Consider the following 15,756-nt stretch of genomic DNA (forward strand, 5'->3'; position numbering starts at 1 on the left):
ATCCTGGCATTTGTCAGTTCACTGAAATGACTATCTTTAAAAAGTATTGAGGCGGGGCGCCTGGGTGGCGCAGTCGGTTAAGCGTCCGACTTCAGCCAGGTCACGATCTCGCGGTCCGTGAGTTCGAGCCCCGCGTCGGGCTCTGGGCTGATGGCTCAGAGCCTGGAGCCTGTTTCCGATTCTGTGTCTCCCTCTCTCTCTGCCCCTCCCCCGTTCATGCTCTGTCTCTCTCTGTCCCAAAAATAAATAAATGTTGAAAAAAAAAATTAAAAAAAAAAAAAAAGTATTGAGGCGCCCCTGGGTGGCTCAGTCCTATAAGCAGCCAACCTTGTCTCAGGTCATGATCTGGCCATTCATGAGTTCAAGCTCTGCTTAGGGCTCTGTGGTGACAGTTCAGAGCCTGGAGCCTGCTTTGTATTCTGTGTCTCCCTCTCTCTCTGCCTCTACCCTGTTCGCACTCTGTATCTCTTAAAATTTTTTTAAAATAATAAAAATAAAAACTATTGAAATGGGGACCTGGGTGCCTCAGTCTGTTAAACATCTGACTCTTGATTTTGGCTCATCTCACAGACATGATCTCATGGTTCTGATCTCAAAATCATGATCTCAAGGTTTGTGAGTTCAAGCTCTGCATAGGGCTCTACACTGACAGTGTGGCGCCTGCTTGGGATTTTCTCTCTCTCCCTCTCCTTCTGCCCCCTCCCCCATGAGCTTGCCTTCTCTCTCTCTCTCTCTCTCTTTCTCTCAAAATAAATAAACATTAAAAAAATTTTAGGTATTGAAATGGGAAAATCACACAAAAATGTAGAAAAATATCCATGGTAACACTCATTCTCTTCATTCCGTAAATGTTAGTTGAACCTATACTATGTGCCAGGCACAGTTCTAAATCTAGGGAAGCAGCAGTGAGCAAAATGAAACCTCTGTCCTTGTGAAGCTTGCATTCCATCATGGAGTGGGGTTGGGGCCGAAAATGAAGAAGTCAAATAAGCAAAATATATATAGTGCATCAGATGGTCATAGTCAGAGGGAGTGGGAGAAAAACAGGCAAGGGGACAGGAAGTGATGAGGAAAGCTGCAATTTAAAAAATTTTTTTAACGTTTATTTATTTATTTAAAAAAATTTTTTTTCAACGTTTATTTATTTTTGGGACAGAGAGAGACAGAGCATGAACGGGGTAGGGGCAGAGAGAGAGGGAGACACAGAATCAGAAACAGGCTCCAGGCTCTGAGCCATCAGCCCAGAGCCTGACGCGGGGCTCGAACTCATGGACCGCGAGATCGTGACCTGGCTGAAGTCGGACGCTTAACCGACTGCGCCACCCAGGCGCCCCAACGTTTATTTATTTTTGAGACAGAGAGAGAGAGAGCATGAACAGGGGAGGGTCAGAGAGAGAGACACACAGAATCTGAAACAGGCTCCAGGCTCTGAACTGTCAGCCCAGAGCCCGACGCGGGGCTCAAACTCACGGACCGCGAGATCGTGACCTGAGCCAAAGTCGGCTGCTTAACCGACTGAACCACCCCGGCGCCCCAAAGCTGCAATTTTAAATACAGCAGTAAGCTCATAGAGTAGGTCCGAAAAAGATAAGGGAGGGAGCTGGGGCGGGGGGGGGGGGCGGGATTTTATGTGTAGGAAAGAACAAGTGCAAAGGTCCTGAAGGTGGGATTGTTTTTGTGGAAATACAATAGTTTTCACTGTGTTTCACAACAGGAAGACATTGGAAACTCTATGTGCCTGTCAGAAAAAAAGTATAGATCACTCCCATTGGCCAAGTCTGGGATAATTTTGAATTTGGAAAAGAGATTTCCTCTGGAAAAACAAATTTGGGAGACATCAGCATGTAGATGATATTTACAGCCACTCTGGTATCTGAGTCTTAACATCTCACTGAACAACATCAGTCAATCTGATCCTATCCAAAAGGTGTCTGGGGGCGCCTGGGTGGCTCAGTCAGTTAAGCGTCTGACTCTTGGTTTAGGCTCAGACCATGATCTCATGGTTTCATGAGTTCAAGCTCCGAGTCAGGCTCTGTGCGGACAGCGCAGATCCTGCTTGGAATTCTCTCTCCCTCCCTCTTTCTCTGCCTCTCCCTTGCTCACGCTGTTTCTGTCTCTCTCAAAAATTAAATAAACTTAAAAATATATATATTTAAAAAAAGAAAGAAAAGGGGTCTGATTTGATATTTTCATACAAACTGAAAGGTTGAACAATACATGAGGAACTAGACAGTAATATGAAATGTCTACTCAAGGAGAAGAAAAGGAAGTGAAATTCTTTCCAGAACTCATTATCCAGGAATAAATGTTTAAGCAGTTTCCCACTTTCCTTACAGCTACCTCACCTTATTCTTCCTTAATAACAAAGCAAGAATTCCTGTCTTATTCCAATCATCTCTCTAGAAAAGAGATTTATTTACACATATGTGGGTCCTGGAACTGTGTTGATTTAACTTCCTAAAGATATAACTAATTTCGTCTTAGCTGCCCTGCTTACTAATTTACCTTAGGCAGTGCCCTGGGGAAAAAAAAAAATAGATATACTCTCCTCAAACACATATACACAGATACACATGCATCCCACACACAGTTTCTACCCTAAAGAAAATAATTTTGGGGCGCCTGGGTGGCTCAGTTGGTTAAGCGTCCGACTTCAACTCAGGTCAGGATCTCGCAGAACGTTGAGTTTGAGCCCCGCGTCGGGCTCTGGGCTGATGCCTCGGAGCCTGGAACCTGCTTCCGATTCTGTGTCTCCCTCTCTCTCTGCCCCTCCCCCGTTCATGCTCTGTCTCTCTCTGTCTCAAAAATAAATAAACGTTTAAAAAAATTAAAAAAAATAATCTTGATTCTCAAAAGTTTTTTAATTTGACAATACTGGAAAAAGACAATCTCTTCAACAAACGGTGTTGGGAAAACTGGACAACCACATGTAAAAGAGTGAAACTGGACCACTTTCTTATACCGTACATGAAAATTGGGGTGCCTGGGTGGCTCAGTTGTTTAAACATCTAACTTCAGCTCAGGTCACGATCTCCTGGTTTGTGAGTTTGAGCCCCGCATTGGGCTCTGTGCTGACAGCTCAGAGCCTGGAGCCTGCTTCAGATTCTGTGCTTCCCCCTCTCTCTGCCCCTCCCCTGCTCACGCTCTGTGTCTCTCTGTCTCTCAATAATAAATAAACTTAAAAAACTTACTTAAAAATTTTTAAAAAAAGAAAAAAGAAAAGAAACTCAAAATGAATTAAGGATTTAAATGTGAGTCTTGAAACCATAACAACCCTAGAAGAGGCCAAAGGTAGTAATTTCTCTGACATTGGCTATAGCAACATTTTCTAAGATATGACTCCTGAGGCAAGAAAAGAAAAGGAATAATAAACTATTGGGACTACATCAAAATAAAAAGCTTCTGTACAGCAAAAAAACAAAAAACAAAAAACAAAACAATCAACAGAATTAAAAGACAAGCTACTAAGTGGAAGAAGATATTTGCAAATGACATATCCAATAAAGGGGTATGTATCCAATATATGTAAAGAACTGATACAACTCAACACCAAAAAACAAATAATCCACCTAATAAATGGGCAAAGTTCACGAATAGACATTTCACCAAAAAAGATACACAGCCAACAGACACAAAAAGATGCTGGTTCATTTGGTAGAGCACACAACTTTTTTTTTGTTTTGTTTTAATGTTTTTGAAAACATCTTTTTTTTACATTTAAAATTTATTTTATTTTATTTATTTTTGGGGGAGGGAAGAGGCAGAGAGACGAGAGAGAGAATCCTAAGCTGTCTCCACGCTGTCAGTGCAGAGCTTAATGTGGAGCTTAATCTCACTAACCGAACCATGAGATCATGACCTGAGCTGAAATCAAGAGTGGGACACTTAACTCACTGAGCCACCCAGGTGCCCAGAGCATATGACTCCTGATCTCAGGGTCTTGAGTCAAGTCCATGTTAAATGTGGAGCCTACTTAAAAAAAAAAAAAAGAAAAAGATGTTCAACAGCACATCATCTGGGAAATGCAAATCAAAAGCACAATGAGATATCATCTCACATCTGTCAGAATGGCTAAAATCAAAACACACAAGAAACAACAAGGGTTGGCAAGAATGTAGAGAAAAAGGAAGCCTCTTGTGCTGTTGGTGGGAATGTAAACTGGTGCAGCTACTGTGGACAACAGTATGGAGGTTCTTCAAAAAATTAAAAAAAGAATTATCATATGATCCAGTAATTCCACCACTGGATATTTACCCAAAGAATATGAAACATGAATTTGAAAAGATACATGCATCCCTATGGTTATTACAGCATTCTTACAATAGGCAAATTATGGAAACAGTCTAAGTGTCCACTAATAGATGAATGGATAAAGAAGAGGTGTCTCTCTCTCTCTCTCTCTCTCTCTCTCACACACACACACACACACACACACACACATACACGCATATACACAGGGAATATTACTCAGCCATAAAAAAGAACAAAATCTTGCCACTTGCAGCAATATAGATGGATCTAGAGAGTATAATACCAAGAGAAAGAAGTCAGAGAAATAGAAATACCATATGACTTCACTCTTATGTGGAATTTAAGAAACAAAACAAATGAGCAAAAGGGAAAAAGAGGGACAGAGAGAGAAACCAAGAAACAGACTCTGAACTATAGAGAACAAACTGATGATTACCAGAGGGGAAGTGGGTGGGGGATGGGTAAAAGAGGTGAAGGGGATTAAGTGTACACTTACAGCACTGAATAATGTATAAAATTGTTGAATCACTTTATTGTACATCTGAAACTAATACAACACTGTATGTTAACGATACTGGAATTAAAATAAAACAAAAAATAATAAAATCAAAATTTGGCAACACTGTTCTAGTACTGGTGAGGAATCCTGGTAGTATAAATGGCTAAGAAGACAAAGTATTTTCTATATGGAGCTCAGGGATGGATGGATGGATGGATGGATAGATAGATAGATAGATAGATGATGTAATGTAGGTAGGGGAGAGCTAATTGTCCCTTGGTGATCTAGCACAGCACATTTGCATGATCCTGGGAGATAGGAGGGGAGGCTGGGCAAGATAAATCTGCAGTAGTAGCTTAGCACTGAAAAAGAACTATGCTGTCAATTCTGCCAGGAGTTCAAGAGAGCAAGAAAAACTTAGAGCAAAAAAGACCCAAGCGAATTACTCGAGAATTTGCACTGAGCAAGTTTGCAGGAATTGGCATTTACTGGTCAATTTAATGGCAGACACAGAACTAAAATCTTTTTCTTACTCAAGTTTTTAAACTGAATTCAACAATTGTCAAGAATACACATGGTATGGGGCGCCTGGGTGGCTCATTCGGTTAAGCATCCCACTCTTGATTTCAGCTCAGGTCATGATCTCACTATTTGTGGGTTTGAACTCCATGTAGGGCTCCGTGCTGACAGTGTGGAGCCTGCCCAGGATTCTCTCTCTCCTTCTCCCTCTGTCTCTGTCCCTCCCCTGCTCACGTTGTCTCTCAAGAATAAATAAATTTTTTAAAAAAATTTTAAAAAAGAATACACAGGGTACATAGAACACATAGCAGGTGCAAACCAAAAGACACCTCCATGGGGGAGGCAGAAGAAAGGAAATCAAAGTAGTAGAAAGAAGGAGAAGAAAATTGGGATTGCCAGAATTGTTTTGGAAGGAACTAGAATTACCATGTCTTCACAGTGATTGTAAAGCATGAAGATATATTCTAGTTATAATGAAGAAACAAGATCTTTTGTATTATAGACAACTTCCAAAAGGACCAAACCCCCAATGGAGAACTGTCTGCATGTGGTCAGGTGAGCCTGTTTTGGTGCAAGCTCCTTCCCTACTTCTTATGACAAGATTGTAGCCATTTGCTACATTTATGTCTTGTCCAGCAACTTCCGGCAACTTCATTGGTAACCTTTTGAACCCACTAATTTAATTCTTCTTTTGACCTCTCCCAAACTCAACCTGGAAACACCCTCACTTGGCCTTTACATCCCCCTCATCCCTTTCTCTACTGCTTGCAAGCAGCAGAATTCTCTCAGACTCAGCCAGCTTCAAAATCTTAGGCCCTAAATCTGCCTGAAGTCTTTATTGCTCCTCAACAATCCCTGTTTGTGGAGATTTTTAGCCTCTTTCTGCCATGGGACCTGTTCTAAGCCTTCATTTTTTCCTCACCTCCAAAGCTGCCCATAGCTCAGGCTGTCAAGTAAGGGCTTCAAGCAATAGATTTCTTACCTTTCCTACCCTTCCTCCGCAGTACTATTTCCTTCCTTAGCTGAAGTTTCTTGCCTTGTTATATGACTGTTCTTTAACTTCTCCCCCTTGAGCCCATAGTGTCCATGCTACTTTATTTAAGCCTTTTTTTTTTTTTTTTTTTTTTTTACTGTTTTTGAAGAGCCCTTCTTTTAGTATCTCCAGTTCGTCTTCAATGCTCCATCTTCTCTGCTGTCTGGAGGTATTTTTTTTTTCCCTAGGTAGGATTCACACCCAGCACAGAGCCCAATATGGGGTTTGAACTCACGATTCTGAGATTAAGACCTGAGCTGAGATCGAGAGTTGGAGGACTAACCAACTGAGCCACCCAGGTGCCCCAGAGTCTTTACGTGTATCATGCCTAGGTCACCCCTTTGCCTGATCTTGTTCTCCCATTTAACTTAAGTTCCATTTCTCTCCTTGACAAATGGTATTTCTTGCTTTTTCTTGTTCCTATAACACCTATTTATTCCTGAGTCCATTGACCCACTCCTGAGGTTACATTCACAACAGTTTCGTTCTCCTTCCTGTCCACGCTTAATTTTGAAATGCCTCCATCCTGGAATTATGTAACACATGCAGTCCATCCTTGTTCTTCTCTTACACATCCAGCCAAAATACTTCACCATCTTCTCTCTCTTTTTCAGAGTTCTCTTGGCACTCACTGCAAGCACTTTAGGACCCGCAGAACACTTCCAAAGCTGGATCTCTAGCACAGAATGCTTTGCTCTGTGAACTCCAGACCATTATCTCTCACCTCTGAAGCCATATGCAATGTTCCTGATCTACTTTCCTTTCATTTTCACCTGAAACATGCTGGGACCTGCTCCACTCTGATGTTTCTCTGTGTCACACGAGATGACCTCTACTTATTAGGTATTTGAAAAGCAATTGACTGAATTATTTCTGGACATTTTCTTCCTCCTCACTGAAGATTCGTTCAAAGCCGACTTAATTACCCTGTGAGTCTCTCCTAACAAACTTATTTTGTCTGGCTTTGTGAATAGAAGGGATGGAATGGTTGGAACAGATACAGGTCTGCCTGGAATGTCATCCCTTCTGTTCTGTCTCTCCTTCCTCTATATTGCTCTTATTCTTGTCAGCCTGGCAAACTTATCCTATCCCTCAAAACCCACCTCGCAGAGCTCCTTGAAGCCTCACGTAATGACCCAGGCAGAATTAGGAGTATTGCCGCTCCCCTGACACTGCTTCTGTAGCATTTCCACATCAAGCACTTCTCACACACTCTAACCAGTTACCAAGTTGTACACCCTTCAAAGGGCTTATCTTTCATTTTATATTCCCAGTGCTTAGCGCAGGACTTGGCACATAGCAAATAACAAATAACTCAAGAAATTTTTGTTAAATGCCTCCCTGGGGTCCTATCTAAACTCTAAGGCTGCAATCGCGCAATTCTATGTTGGCACAACTGAGACTAACTTCTTGATAAACTTCACAGTGTCACCATACCTTAAACATGACAGTAAAAGACCTATACTAGGCCCACACAAAGCAGGATCTCTGTGGGTCCCTTTCCCATCGCCTCCCCTTATATATAAGACGCACTTCAAAAATATTTGTCTTTGCCTTGAAGATCTGCAAGGTCCTTACCATCTCTAGAATTCTATTATTTAAAATCCAGGAGGGGCACCTGAGTGGCTCAGTCAGTTAAACGTCTGACTCTTTTTATTTTATTTTATTTTTTAATATATTTTTGAGAGAGAGAGACAGAACACAAATGGGGGAGGCACAGAGAGAAAGGAAGACACAGAATTCAAAGCAGGCTCCAGGCTCTGAGCTGTCAGCACAGAGCCCAATGAAGGGTTTGAACTCATGAGAGCCATGAGATCATAACCTGAGGAGAAGTCAGAGGCTTAACCAACTGAACTACCCAGGCGCCCCAAGCGACCAACTCTTGATTTTGGCTCACATCATGATCTCACAGTTTGTGAGTTCAAGCCTCATGTCAGTCTCTGTATGACTGTGTGGAGCCTGCTTTGGATTCTCTCTCTCTCTCTCTCTCTCTCTCTCTCTCTCTCTCTCTCCTTTCTCTGCTCCTCCCCTACATGTGTGCATGCTCTCTCTCTCTCTCTCTCAAAATAAATAAACTAAAAATAAAATTAAAATTAAAAAATTTTTAAAAATCCAGGGGAGCCTGGGTGGCTCAGTCAGTTAAGTGTCCGACTGACTCTTAATTTTGGCTCAGGTCATGATCTCACAGTTTTAGGGATCAATCCCTGACTCGGGAATCCCATCTGTGATTCTCTCTCCCTCTCTCTCTGCCCCTTCCCTTCTTGCACTCTCTCTTTCTCAAAGTAAATAAATAAACATTAAAACAAAATAAAACAAAATAAAATCCACTGACAACTCAGTTCCTTTAGAAAACTGTTCTTGAACAACTCCACCAAATGTAGATAGCCTCTGAATTATCATCCCTCTTCAGCATTCATGAAGAATAGTGTTGAACTTTATTAAGTATGTAAATATGTAACTGTTCATTAGTATTACATGTCAATATTTTATTTCCCCAATTGCCTGAAGGCTTCAGGGCGACACTCATACTTTCTTTTGTATCTTATCTTTCCATAGGACTTCATACTATAATACCCTCAATAAATATTGCTGACAGACCAAATATTGACTGACAGAAGCAATTGGATAATATCTCCAAAGTGTTTTTATCTTCTGGGACGAAAACAGTAAGTAAATCCATCAGTGTTATTACTGCTCAAGTGTGTGAATAGTAATTGCTACTGTTGATCGAGGACCATCTTTACAACATTACACTCTGTTCTCTAAATAAATATGGCTTAACTTGCAACTTAAGTGCCCCAAACTTCCAAGTTTATCTTTCTAATGTTAAGTCCATTTTTGAGGTCCAGATTATTTCAACCTAGACCCTTTGTAGACCTTTTAAACTCAACATTTCCAAAGCTATATTTATTACTCTTTTTTCTTGCATTCTAATCACTGTAAGATTATTTTGTCTTTATTTTTATTTATTTTTAATTTTAAAAAGTTTTATTTATTTTTTTTGAGAGAGAGAGAGCATGAGTGGGGAAGAGGCAGAGAGAGAGAGAGAGAGAGAGAGAGAGAATTCCAAGCAGGCTCCACACTGTCAGAGCAGAATCGTGAGATGATGACCTGAGCTGAAATCAAGGGTCGGTTGCTCAACCGACTGAGCAACCCAAGTGCTCATATTTATTTTTAATTTTATTCCAGCATAATTAACATACAGTGCTTTATTAGTTTCAGGTGTACAATATAATGCTTCAGTAATTCCATGCTACTCAGTGCTCATCATCCAATACTGTATTATTCTTTTGTTAAAAAATTTTTAATGCTTATTTGTTTTTGAGAGAGAGAGACAGAGACAGAGAGAGAGGCAGCGTGAGTGGGGGAGGGGCGGAGAGAGAGGGAGACACAGAATCTGAAGCAGGCTCCAGGCTCTGAGCTACAGCACAGAGCCCGACGTGGGGCTCTAACTCCTGAACCACAGGATCATGACTTGAGCTGAAGTCGGACACTTAACAGACTGAGCCACCCAGGTGCCCCTTATACTGTATTATTCTTTTTAATTTTTTTTTCAATGTTTATTTATTTTTGGGACAGAGAGAGACAGAGCATGAACGGGGGAGGGGCAGAGAGAGAGGGAGACACAGAATCGGAAACAGGCTCCAGGCTCTGAGCCGTCAGCCCAGAGCCCGACGCGGGGCTCGAACTCACGGACCGCGAGATCGTGACCTGGCTGAAGTCGGACGCTTAACCGACTGCGCCACCCAGGCGCCCCTCTTAAAACACTCTTTTCCATTGGCTTCTATAACTCTTGTTTTACCCTCTACATCTTTAGCTACTTCCTAGTCTCCTTTGCCAGTCTTTGATTCTCTATCTAGACATTAAGTGTTCTAGTTACTCAAGGCTGAATTCTAGGTTCTCACTTTCTCCTTAACCTTGATTTACTAATGTTACATCTTTAGCCCAGGCTGCTTCTTATATATTCAACTCTTTAGTATCTCTTCTTGGGTGTCTCTAAGGCCTCTGCATACTCAATATGGCCCAACCAAGTAACTCATCCTTTCCTCTGTCCTTCCACTTTGCTCTAAACCAACAGTAAACTGATTCTCTTCTAGTGATCCCTGCCTCGGTGGTGAATCCATAAAATTATGTTAACAGGAAACTAGGAATTATCCTTGACATCTTCCTCTCCCCATTGCCTTATTGAATCCCTTGCCAAGTCTCATCCATTTTATCACTTCAGAGTCCATTTATCCATTTCCCTCCATTTCTGTGGCCTTTACTCTAGACTAAGTGCCACATCTTGCAATAGTCTACTCATATCTGCTTTTGTCTCTGTTACATTATCCAAGCTATGGGCAAGGATCTTTTTTGAAATGTACACCTGACCATGTCAACCGTGTTGCTTTTAAGATAATGACAAGACCTCCACAGTGACTACAAGGCTTCTAGTGGCTATAAGATTTTATATGTATATGTTTTATTATTTATTTTTGAGAGAGAGAGCCTGAGTGGTGGAGGTATACAGAGAGAGGGGGACAGAGGATCTGAAGTGGGCTCTGTGCTAACAGCAGAGAGCCCAGTGAGGGATTCGAACTCATGAACTATGAGATCATGACCTGAGCCAAAGTTGGACACTCAACCAACTCAGCCACCCAGGCGCCCCTAGATTTGACCTATTTCTCTATTTCATCTTATATCACACACTTCCTAGTTCTTCCTACTCTAGTCACAGTGGTTTTCTTCTATAGTTGCAAACCAATAATTTTGTTCTTATGAACCAGTTAATTTCATTTGCAGACAAGTTTCATTGTAGGCTGGACAAACACTTTGACACTTCTCCAGTCTAGCAGCTCCCTCTATTGTCTCATACATTTGTCAGCATAGGTGACCTGCCTGATCCCTGGAAGGCATTTGAATTCTTGACCCTTAAAGGACATAGTGTAGTAATGTATTTGAGGTTGTGATCAGACCTTTGAAAACACCGGCTCTCCTACCAGAGGCTCTGTTTCCTTTTTGTGGAATGCTTTTTCTTACGCCTTTCCTCAGTTAAGCCCATGTCATCCTCCACTTCTGAGTTTAAGCATCACTTCCTTCCTCAAAGAAGCCTTCGCTAAACTTATTTAGGTCAATGGGGCACCTGTGTGGTTCAGTGGCTTGAGTGTCTGACTTTGGCTCAGGTCATGATCTTGCAGTTTATGAGTTGGAGCCACACATCAGGCTCGTTGCTGTCAGCCTGTGGGGGCAAAGCCCTCTTCAGTTTCTCTGTCCCTTTCTCTCTCTGCCCCTCCCCTTCTTGCATTCTCTCAAAGATAAATATTTAAAAAAAAAAAGTAAATTGTTTTAGGTCAAATTACTTTTTTATGGTTTTATATCACCATGTACTAAACCTCCTCTCAAACATACTAATCTCAGTTTGAATTTTACATGAATTGCTGTGATTATTTGATTAAGATCTGTCTTTCCCACTGGAGTATAAGCTCCCTGAAGGACATGGGCCAAGCTTTTTTCTTTGTTTTTAAGGTTTTATTTTTGTATTAAAATGTTTTTAATGTTTATTTATTTTTGAGAGAGAGAGAGAGAGAGAGAGAGAGAGAGCGAGCATGAACAGGGGAAGGGCGTCAGCATAGAGTCCAATGCAGAGCTCAAACTCACGAGCTGTGAGATCATGAACAGAGCCAAAGTTGGACGTCTAACGGACTGAGTGCCCCAGGTGCCCCATTAAGGTTTTATTTTGAAGTAATTTCCACATCCAACATAGGGCTCGAACTTATAACCCTGAGATCAAGACGGACCATGTTTTTATCAACTATTGTATCTCTGATGCCTACCATCTGCACAAGAAATACCTATTGAATGAATGAAAGAATAAATTAGATCAGTTCTGTAAACAACTTCTAGTTCATTGCTATATCTAATTGTAACTACATTGACATAATACAATTCCTCTTCTGCAATATTCTTTCTCCTACAACTGCCTGGAAAACTCTTACTCATTTTTCAAGGCTCAGCTCAAGTCTCTTTTCCTAATCTCCTCACTCTTCCCATAGAATTGGTCTCTCCCCTCTTTCTGCCTTATAGTACTCCATGCATACTCCTAATATAAAATAGGTAATTGACAAATTGTGCTCACTTTTTGTAGCTGCTTTCTCTCTTACAAAAGACTTTGTAGAAATGTTGTCTTATTAATTTGTATATCTTGGTCATCTAACATAATGCCTGGAACACAGTAGGTAGACAGTGGATGTGTGTTGACTATAGATCAATGAATGAATCTAGATTGAATATAGATCTATTCTGTAGGTCTAGGGGTGTACACACTAAGGAAGTGAGAGGAATATAGCACCTAATATGTGCTGAGCACTGCAGTAGCTCTTATGCCTCAATGATCTCATGTGATATTTGCATCACATGGAGGGGATCACTCACATTTTACAGATTAGAAACTGATACTCGGATATTTAGTGAGTCCTTAATTAAGACCATTATCTAAGTAGAGAACATTCAATGCTTTGGTTCTTTCTTATTCTACTGTGTTGTTAGAAATTAATGTGCAGCAACTATACTTAAATTAAAAAAAAATAATGTGAAGATTTGATGGGCTTCAGAAAAAGACTTGACTCAAAAAATGTCAGTTTTGGGGCACCTGGGTGGCTCAGTTGGTTAAGCGTCCAACTTCAGCTTAGGTCATGATCTCACGGTTCATGAGTGTGAGCCCTGCGTCGGGCTCTGTGCTGACATCTCAGAGCCTGGAGCCTTCTTTGGATTCTGTGTCTCCCTCTCTCTCTGCCCCTCCCCACTCATAGTCTGCCTCTCTCTCTCTCTCAAAAATAAATAAAACATTTAAAAAATAAAAAAAAGAAAAATGTTGGTTTTCATTTTTTCAAATACCAGATTATTAAAACCAAAATAAAAGAGAAATCTGAAGCAATTTCCTAAAATTTCTGCTCTCCTTATTAGCTTTGACCTTATGTTCACAAACTTTTCTCAACTTCACATTAGCCATGGAAATCTGATGTCACAACTTCAGAATATCTAATATTATTTCTAGAGTTGAGCAGCACCTGGCCGGCTCAGTTGGTAGAGCATGTGACTCTTGATCTCAGGGTCATAAGTTCAAGCCCCACATTGGGCATGGAGCCTACTTAATTACAAAGAAAAAGAGTTGAAAATATTAAGAATTATGTTCATCTCATGCAATTTCTTAATATCTAATTACCATAGATCAAAAATATAACCAAAGTATGCTTTAGAAAATATCCAAACCATAAAAAAAGTGTATAATGAAAAGTAAAAGGTACAGGTCTCCTAAGTTTCATCAGTCCCATCCCCCAGAGGTAATCACTGCTAGACAGTGTCTTGTGTATCATTTCAGAAATAGTTATGGCATTTCTTCTGATATACTAAAATACGCTATATGCATATAAAAGAAAACAAAGATGTCCAATTTCATGTGACGTTGCATAACATCTAAAACATTTTGGGAATTCCTGGGTGGCTCAGTTGGTTAAGCCTCCAACTCTTGATTTTGGCTCAGGTCATGACCTCATGCTTTGTGAGATATCATGCTTTGTGAACCCCTACATTGGACTCCACCTTAACAGCAAGGAGCCTGTTTAGGATTCTCTCTCTCCCTCTCTCTTTCTGCCCCTCTCCTAACAGCAAGGAGCCTGTTTAGGATTCTCTCTCTCCTTCTCTCTTTCTGCCCCTCTCCCACTTATGTGTGTGCACGTGCATGTGCTGTCTCTCTCAAAATAAATAAATAAATATTTTTAAATATTTAAAATTTTGTTTGTGGATAAATTCAACACTGAAGGAGCAAAGGGCTCCAGGCACCTGGGTGACTCAGTCAGTTGAGCGACCTACTCTTCATACTGGTTGAGGTCATAACCCCAGGGTCATGGAATCAAGCCCAGCGTTAGGCTCCTCTTGGATTCTGTTTCAGATTCTCTGTCCCTCTCCCTCTTACCCTAGTGTATGCATACTCTCTCTCCCTCTCTCAAAAATAAGTAAATAAATAAAGGAGCAAAGGTCTTGTGTTAGACATAGGATAAAATTTATATGCCCCAAAGTTATTGAAATTAGTTAGGCATCTGTGATACATTCCTGACAGATACAAGTAAATGAAAGTCTGCAGTCTAAAAGACTCTTTAACAGAAGACTTGCAGATAGCTAAGGTCCATGACAATGTTTATTAAAATGGCACTGCAGGGCATCTGGGTGGTTCAGTCCGTTAAGCATCCCACTCTTGATTTCAGCTCCTGTCATGATTTCACAGTTCCAGCCCTGCAATGGGCTCTGTGCTGACAGAGCCCTTGTGGAGCCTGCTTCAGATTCTCTCTCCCTTTCTCTCTGCCCCTCCCCCACTCAAAAATAAATAAATAAACATTTAAAAATTGGCACTCCAATTTCTCCCTATTTCACATAACACGGTGGTGCATGTGGGGATGGGAAAGTTTTCAAAGAAGGCTTTTCAGGTAGTTATTGTTATATATGGTCTACATGGTATTCATATATTGTCATATTAAAAAAAAAAAAAAGCTTTGTCAAAACCTTGTCCTTTGCAGGAGATGCCTGGCTGGCTCAGTCAGTAGAGCATGCTACTCTGAATCTAGGGGTCATGAGTTCAAGCCCCTCTTAGAGGGTAGAACTTAAAAACAAAACAAATTTTGTTTTGGTATTTTGTATGTTCTCACTCAAATGCTGCATTATACATACAGTGTTTATTTGAAAATTATTTTGGCTTGGGTGCCTGGGTGGCTCAGTTGGTTGAGTGTCCGACTTTGGCTCAGGTCATGATCTCATGTCTTGTGCTGAGACAAGCACATCGGGCTCTGTGCTGACAGCTCAGAGCCTGGAGCCTACTTTGGATTCTGTGTCTCCCTCTCTCTCTGCTCCTCTCCTGCTCGCACTTTTTCTTTCTCTGTCTCTCAAAAGTAAATAAACATTAAAAAAAATATTTTGGCTTTTTTTTTGCTGTTGTTTTTGTATTTCATCTTTTTTTTAGACTGAATTAATTAACTAATTAATTTAGAGGGCACAAGTGAACAAGGAGTAGAGACAAAGGGAGAGAGAGAAGCAGAGCTCACCCAGTGGGGCTCATGTTCACCTGAAGCAGGGCTGGAACTCACAAACCGTGAGATCATGACCTGAGCCAAAGTCAGATGCTTAACCGACTGAGCCACCCAGGCACCCAGTTGTTTGTTTGTTTGTTTTTTTTTTGTCTTTGTGTTTTGTTTTTTGTTTTTGTTCTAACATTTCTAACCTTTCTGTGTCTTAAGCCAATTCCTCTTTCTGTCTTCCTTATTTTGTTAGTGATACCATCAAGTCTGTTAATCACTCTAGCAAAAAGGTTTGCAGCAGCTTTGGCTTTTCCTCCATCAATTTCCTTTTAGGTCGCTATGTTTTTATGCTCCTATCAGCCCTCTTTTTTAATTAATTAATTTTTTGAGAGAGAGAGAGCACAAGTGGG

Source organism: Lynx canadensis, chromosome D2, assembly GCF_007474595.2.
Source record: "Lynx canadensis isolate LIC74 chromosome D2, mLynCan4.pri.v2, whole genome shotgun sequence".
NCBI lineage: Eukaryota > Metazoa > Chordata > Mammalia > Carnivora > Felidae > Lynx > Lynx canadensis.